This window comes from Arachis duranensis, chromosome 5 (assembly GCF_000817695.3).
Source record: "Arachis duranensis cultivar V14167 chromosome 5, aradu.V14167.gnm2.J7QH, whole genome shotgun sequence".
Lineage (NCBI taxonomy): Eukaryota > Viridiplantae > Streptophyta > Magnoliopsida > Fabales > Fabaceae > Arachis > Arachis duranensis.
In genome coordinates this window covers 85714412-85722325 of record NC_029776.3, presented here as the reverse complement: position 1 = coordinate 85722325, position 7914 = coordinate 85714412, and positions in this window count along the sequence as shown.

The following is a 7914-nucleotide window of genomic DNA, read 5'->3' as shown; positions in this document are numbered from 1 at the left end:
AATATTTATTGGATGGTTTAGATATCTTTAGTCTTTCACGGACTTTTATATAGATATCACGATCTAATGATCCGTATAAATAGGTTGTTACCACATCGATTAAATGCATATGTAGTTTATGATATGCGGATAAACTGACCAAATAACGCAATGTTATTGCATCAACTACAGGAAATATATTTCTTCATAATTTATACTGCCACAAGTTGAGCATTGTAGCGTACAACTTCATTTTCTCATTTTGTTTTCTCACAAATACTCATCTGTATCCAACAGGTTTTACATCTTCTGGTGTACGAACTACATGTTCAAAAACTTCACGTTTTGCAAGTGAGCTTTACTCAACCTTCATAACTTCTTCTTATTTTGGTCAACCATTCTTTTGTCGATATTTTTTGACTATTTTTTACTCAAGATCCTTGTTTTCATGCATGATATTTGATGCCACATTATATGCAAATATTTCATTGAAAATTGTCTTTTTTCGGTCCAATTTTTTCTTGTAAAGACATAATTTATCGAGATCTCATCATTTTTAGAATTTTTAAATACCTGAATGTCTTCTAGCGTTAAAACTATATCAGAATTTTGGACAACTGCAAGTGTTATTACTATGTCTTTTTTAACAGGAATAGTATTTACCTCTTTTCTTTTTCGAGGATTTTTGTCTTTAGAACCAACAGGCCTACCACGCTTCTGACGTGAATTTATTTCGATGATCATTTGTTTGACTAGGACATCAATTCGAATTGGAGTATTTTCAGCTAGTATATAAGATTTGGTTATCCTCTTTGTATCAGAAAATACATCAGGCAATTCACTTGCTATTCTTTGCAAATGTATACTTTTTTGAACTTCTAGTTAATATTGCCCTGATCGAGAATTTAAATGCATTAAAGATGATACATTCCAATTAAGTTCCTTTTCAAGAAACTTATTTTCTCCTCCTAATGTTGGAAATTTTGATTCATCAGAATGATAATCTGCAAATCGGGTTTAAATACATCTCCAGTTTGTATCTCAATATACTTATTATAGAGGGAGAATCATATCCAACATATATTCCTAATTTTTTTTGGAGTTCCATTTTGGTGCGAGAAGGTGGTGCAATGGGAACATATATCGCATACCCAAATATTTTTAAATGAAAAATATTTGGCTGCTAGCTAAAATCTAATTGTATAGGAGAGAATTGATGGTAACTTGTTGGTCTCGAACGAATAAGTACTGCGGCATTAAAAATAACATGCCCCAAGCCGAGGTTGAGAGATTTATTCTCATAAGTAAGGGTCTAGCAATTAATTGGAGGCGTTTTATAAGTGATTTTGCTAATCCATTTTGTGTGTGAATATGAGCTACTGGATGTTCAATGCTTATTCCATTAGCCATACAATAAGCATTAAAGGCTTGAGAAGTAAATTCACCAGCATTATCAAGACGAATTGCTTTGATTGAATTTTCTGAAAACTGTGCTTTTAATCAAATAATTTAAACAAGTAATTTCGCAAATGCCAAGTTGCAAGAAGACAATAAGCACACATGTGACCATCTCGAAGATACGTCTATTAAAACCATAAAATATCTAAAAGATCCACATGGTGGATGAATATGTCCACATATATCGCCTTGAATACTTTCTAGGATTTCAGGAGACCGAAATCCAATCTTTATTGGTGATGGTCTTAAAATTAACTTTCCCTGAGAACATGCAACACAACAAAATTCACTGGATTTAAGAATCTTCTGGTTCCTTATTGAATGTCCATAGGAATTTTCAATAATTCTTTGTATCATGATTGTTCCCGAATGACCCAATCAATCATGTCAAGTTATGAATTCATTTGGGCTAGTAAACTTCTGGTTTACAATGGCATGTGATTCAATTGTACTAATTTTGGTATAATATAACTCAGATGAAAGTGAGGGTGACTTTTCTAATATAACCTTTTTATTTGAATAATGAGTTGTGATATATAAGTACTCATGATTTTTCTCATTCATTGTTTCAATATGATATCCATTTTGACGAATATCTTTAAAACTCAACAAGTTTCTTAGAGACTTGGTAGACAATAGTGCATTATTTATTATGAATTTTGTTCTTTTGGAAAACAAAATTATATTCGCAAGGCAAACATCTTCATTATATGTTCTTATCATTTTTTTCAAAGACAAATAATAATAATAAAATAATGAGTAGAAGTATATGTGCAGCAAAATTATTTTTTTGATTATTTTTCTAAAAAATATTGTGCAGAGTATCACACACTAAAAGTTTTACTATTATTATTTTAAAACTTGGCACATTTAGTAATTTTGAAATTCATAAACATAAATATTTTATTAAATATTATTTATATACATCACATTTGAAAATTAAATACATAGGAAATAAAATTTAAATTTTTTTTAATTTTATTTTATTTATTACATGAGTACTTAACAAACCTACATATTAAACTTTTTCATTGTTAATCAAATGACTAATATTCGTCTCCTTTTCTTTGTCGTCATTTTTTAAAGATGCTTGATAAAGATCGACTAGGTGCTTTGGGTACGACAGGTACGCGACTAATGGCCCTTTCCACTACAACGAAAATATTTTTCCTCTGTTGATTTATTTTACCCATTATTTCTTTCTTTATCCAACTTCTGGTGAGATCATTTCTTGTGAACATAATTTTTCTTCCTTCCATAATTTTTTTGGCTGCTAAAATTTTACCATTTACCTCCTCTAGGGTTATGATTTGCCACATTTGCTTCAGGAAATGGGGCGGCGCCAGCTGGACGCGCTTCATGATTTTTTAAAAGTAACTCATTATTGTGTTCAACAACAAGAAGTCAAGAAATTAACTCAAAATATTTTTTAAAAGTTTTCTCTAACATATCATTATCAGTTATCCTTTTCCCATATAATTCCATTCATGAAGTGATTCGAAACATTACTAAATTATATTCATTTATGGATTTAAAATCCTGTAGACGCAAGTGCGTCCATTCATATCGGACTTGAAGAAGTATCACTATCTTTTTATGATTATACTCTTTTTCAAGGTTTTTCTACAGATCTGCAGGATCTTTTAATGTGAGATATTCATTTTTCAATCCTTCATCAAGATGACGACGAAGGAAGATGATGGCTTTGAATTTATCCTTTTAGGATGCATTATTTTTAGCTTTAATGGTATCTCTAAGATCCATTGAATCAAGATGAATTTCAGCATCTACTATCCATGATAAGTGGTGCGGTATTTTACAACCACAAACTAACCGGCAAGTGCACCGGATCGTACCAAGTAATACCTTATGTGAGTAAGGGTCGATCCCATGAGGATTGATGGATTAAGCAACAATAGTGTTTGATAGGCTTAGTTAGACAAACAGAAAATAGTGTTGGAAGTTCAAAAGCATTAATAGTAAATTTAGAATATTAAAGATAGGCAGATAAATAAGTTGGGAATAAAATATTGAGAAGGCAGTTAAGGCTTCAGAGTTATCTATTTTTCCGGATTAACTTTTCTTACTAACTAATTTAATTATGCAGGATTTAATTTATGGCAAACTGTATGTGACTAGACCCTAATTCCTTAGACCTTCCTAGTCTCCTCTAAAATTCATTAACTGCCAATTTCTTGGTCAATTAGTTCCAATTAGAGTGTGATAATCAATTTCCAGTTTATATGCCACAAGAATCCTAATTATTCAAAAATAAGGAGATTATATGTCACGTATCCCGTTAAATACAAACAATTAGAAATTCAGGATAATATGTTTTCAAGCTGTTGTTCAAGTATAGAGCTTTTCCAAGTTATACAAGAACTCAATTAGAACATGGGTCATACTTCCGTTCCACCCAAATCATAAAATAAAGAACGAAAACAATTATTGAAATTATAAACCCATTCATAAATTAAAATAGAAAAAGCAATAAAATCAATCCAAACAAATAGACAGAGCTCTTAACCTTAACAATGAAGGATTAGTTGCTCATGTAATGTGGAATGTAAATTTGTATAGAATTCCCTAATAGAATCCCCCTTGGTGGAATCTCTTCAACAGAAGAGAAGTCTCCCCTTTTTATAACTAATCCTAATTAATTTAAAATCTAATATCTAAAATTAAGATAATATCTTTTCCTATTTTCAAATACAAATTTGAATTTAAATCAGAATTAACTAACTACTCCGCGTCCTGTAACGTGGGGACCACTTGGCTTTACTGGATCCGTGCCTAACTTGGGTGCTAAAATGGGGTCCAGAAATCACCCCCCAGTATTTTCTGCATTTTCTGCACGTGGCGCATGTCACGCGTACGCGTCGATAGTCTTCTTCGCAAGTCACGCGAATGCGTCGGTCACGCGCACGCGTCGCTATGCAATTCTTCAAATCACGCGTACGCGTCAGTCACGCGCACGCGTCACCATGGAAAGCTCCAAATCAAGCGTACGCGTCAGTCATGCGTACGCGTCGCTCATCGCTGTCATCTCCTTTGATTTTTGTGCTGCAGAAACTCCACCAAATCCAGCCGAATGCTACCTAAAATAAACAAAATTGCAAAAGACTCAAAGTAGCATCTATATTGGCTAAAAGATAATTAATTCTTTATTAAACTCAACAATTTAGATGCAAATTCACTAGGAAAAGATAGAAAAGATGCTCACGCATCACAACACCAAACTTAAACTGTTGCTTATCCTCAAGCAACCAAAACTAATATAAGCTTAGGATGTGAATTTGCATGAGAATGAGAGTTCGATTAAGCTCATCTCTCTTCTTATAGTGGGGTTTACAACTGCAATCCTGAATAGTTTTGGTATTTCACTTTATCCTTTGAAGTTCTGAATGATTGGAATCCATAGGAACTCTGAATTCAGATAGTGTTATTGATTCTCCTAGTTCAGTATGTTGATTCTTGAACACAGCTACTTTATGAGTCCTGTCCGTGACCCTAAGCATTTTGTTTTCCAGTATTACCATCGGATACATAAATGCCACAGACACATAACTGGGTGAACCTTTTCAAATTGTGACTCAGCTTTGCTAGAGTCCCCAGTTAGAGGTGCCCAGAGTTCTTAAGCACACTTTTTTTGCTTTGGATCACGACTTTAACCGCTCAGTCTCAAGCTTTTCACTTGACACCTTCACGTCACAACCACATGATTAGGGACAGCTTGATTTAGCCGCTTAGGCCAGGGTTTTATTCCTTTTGGCCCCTCATATCTATTAATGCTCAAAGTCTTGGATCATTTTTACCCTTACCTTTTGGTTTTAAGGGCTATTGGCTTTTTCTGCTTGCTTTTTCTTTTTCTTTTTTTCTCTTTATTTTTATATTTTTTTCGCAAGCTTTGTGTTTTTCACTACTTTTTCTTGCTTCAAGAATCAATTTTATGATTTTTCATATTATCAATAACATTTCACTTTTTTTTCATCATTCTTTCAAGAGCTAACAATTTTAACATTCATAAACTTCACTATAAAAAATATACACTGTTCATGTCATGCATTCAGAATTACAGAAAATACCACCACATTTAAATAAATAAGACTACTCTTAATATTAACTCAATTTCTCATGCAATACATTACTTCTGTATTTTTTTATTTGAATTCAAGCTTAGTGAGTAATACATGAGAAAAAAAAGTGGAAAGGAATAAAAGAAATGAAAGGAACTCAACCACCTTAGTTATCCGAGCGGTCGTTTTATTCTTCAGGTTGTGCTCCTTTGTGAAGATGATTCACCTCCCTTAATGCCATAAAAATAAACAGAAAACCCTTAAGCGAAGCGACAACACCAAACTTAAAAGTTTGCTTGTCCTCAAGCAAAGAATAACTGAAAACAAAAACAAATAGTAAGATGGAAGAAGAATAAAAGGATAAAAGAACGAGAGAGAATTAGGAATTGGGAGAGAGGAAAGAAAATTAAAACTCGGCGACGAACTAGTATAGTTGTGCGGTGCAGGCGACGCGTACGCGTGCAGCACGCGTACGCGTGGGGCGCAAAATTTCCTTAATGGCGCGTAAGCGTTAGGCACGTGTTTGCGTGCCCTGGGTTTTGTGCGATTCGCAAGAAGGTAGCCGCGCACACACACAACTCGCTATTCGCATGGCTTGGGAACTAATATTTTCAGACGACGCGTGCGCATCATGCACGCGCACGCGTGGATGGCCATTTGTGCAGATGACGCGCACGCATCAGTGACGCGTACGCGTGGTCAATTTTGTGCGTCTAGCACACTTCCAGCCCAAAGCCAACACAACGCTCTGACCAACACATATTTACGTTGAAATTCAAGGTCACGCGTACGCGTCAGTGACGCGTACCCGTGGAGTGCCAAAATCACGAATGACGCACACGCGTAGGGTACGCGTACGCGTGGGCTTGTTTGTGCGAAAGGTATCATTCCTGCACCACTTCCACGCAACTCTCTATCAAATTTTATTTTTCATGCACATTCCTATGACGCGTACGCGTCATGTGCTCCTCTTCTCCCTCTTTTTTTTTTATCCGATTCCTGTTCTAAAATAGCTGCATGATCAGAAAATTAGTAAGAACTCAATAAAAATCAAATAAGTAAGAAAACTACTACTACGAAAAATAACTAAGAATGAAAAGGAACGATCATACCACGGTGGGTTGTCTCCCACCAAGCACTTTTGGTTAAAGTCCTTAAGTTGGACATGTGGTGAGCTCCTTGTCATGATGACTTGTGCTTGTACTGATCCAAGAATCTCCACCAATGTTTGTAATTGCAATGGCTACCGGAATCCCAAACTAGGCGCATAATGCCTTTGAGCAAGTTGAAGCAAGTGAAAAGGCCCCATGAGTATTGATTCCAGATTCCCAAACTTTTTTTTTCATCCGTCTTTTTGTGGATCACCATTGTTCCCACCGGGTGGTAAGCAATCTGAATTCTCACAAAGACATCCAAATAACCTTCTAGACCCATTCAATTTAGCTCTACACCAATCCTTGTACTTCAATTTGGAGCATGCAACCACATTGAACCTTGCTTGACAACTCTTGCCACTAACCATCTTCCTCTTACTCTTAATGCCACAAAGAGCTCTAAGTTGATCATCCGTCTCCAGTAGCCCATATTCAAGTGGGAAAGTAAAGGTTAAGAATAGGAATTTTACCCACTTGAATATTGTATTGGATGGTGATGGCTTTGGAAGAGGTCTTGCAAGCTCCACTCCCTTGTGTTCTTCTTTGAATTCTTCTACCTCTTTGCAAGCTTCCTCAATTTCAACCTCTTCCTCTTGGTAGCTGTCTTCTAATTCAATCTCTTCTTTATTGCTTACCAAGGGCATGGGAGGTTGTGCATCTTCCTCCTTTGTGGATGCTTCTTCCTCCTTTGTTTTTGCATCTTCCTTTTCTTCCATGTGTGAGGATGGAAAGTTTTCTAGTTCACTGGAGTATGAACTCCTTTGATTGATTTCCTCACTTTCTTCTATAGAATCTTGTATTATATCTCTTGGAAAGGAATTTGCTTGCTCTCCTTCCTGGTTCTTGATCATCGTCTGCACATAATTCTCTACATTTTTGATACTCGTCTTTATATCATGTAGGAATTCTTTCATGAGGAGCTCAAGATCTGATGGTATTTGAGATGAATAAGGAGATTGTGGCTCTTGATATGAATAAGAAGGAAATGATGGTTCTTGATATGAATAAGGAGATGGTGGCTCTTGGTATGGGTAGAAAGATGATGGTTCTTGATATGAATATTGAGATGGTGGTTCTTGATATGAATATGGAGGTGGTGGCTCTTGATAGTTGGAATATGGAGCATTGAAGTCTCTTTGGTTTTGACCTTGCCAACCAAAATTTGGATAGCTCCTCCATCCACCATAATATGAATCACTACTCGGGTATGACTAGTAACCCATGTGATCTCTCTCCATTATTTTTCC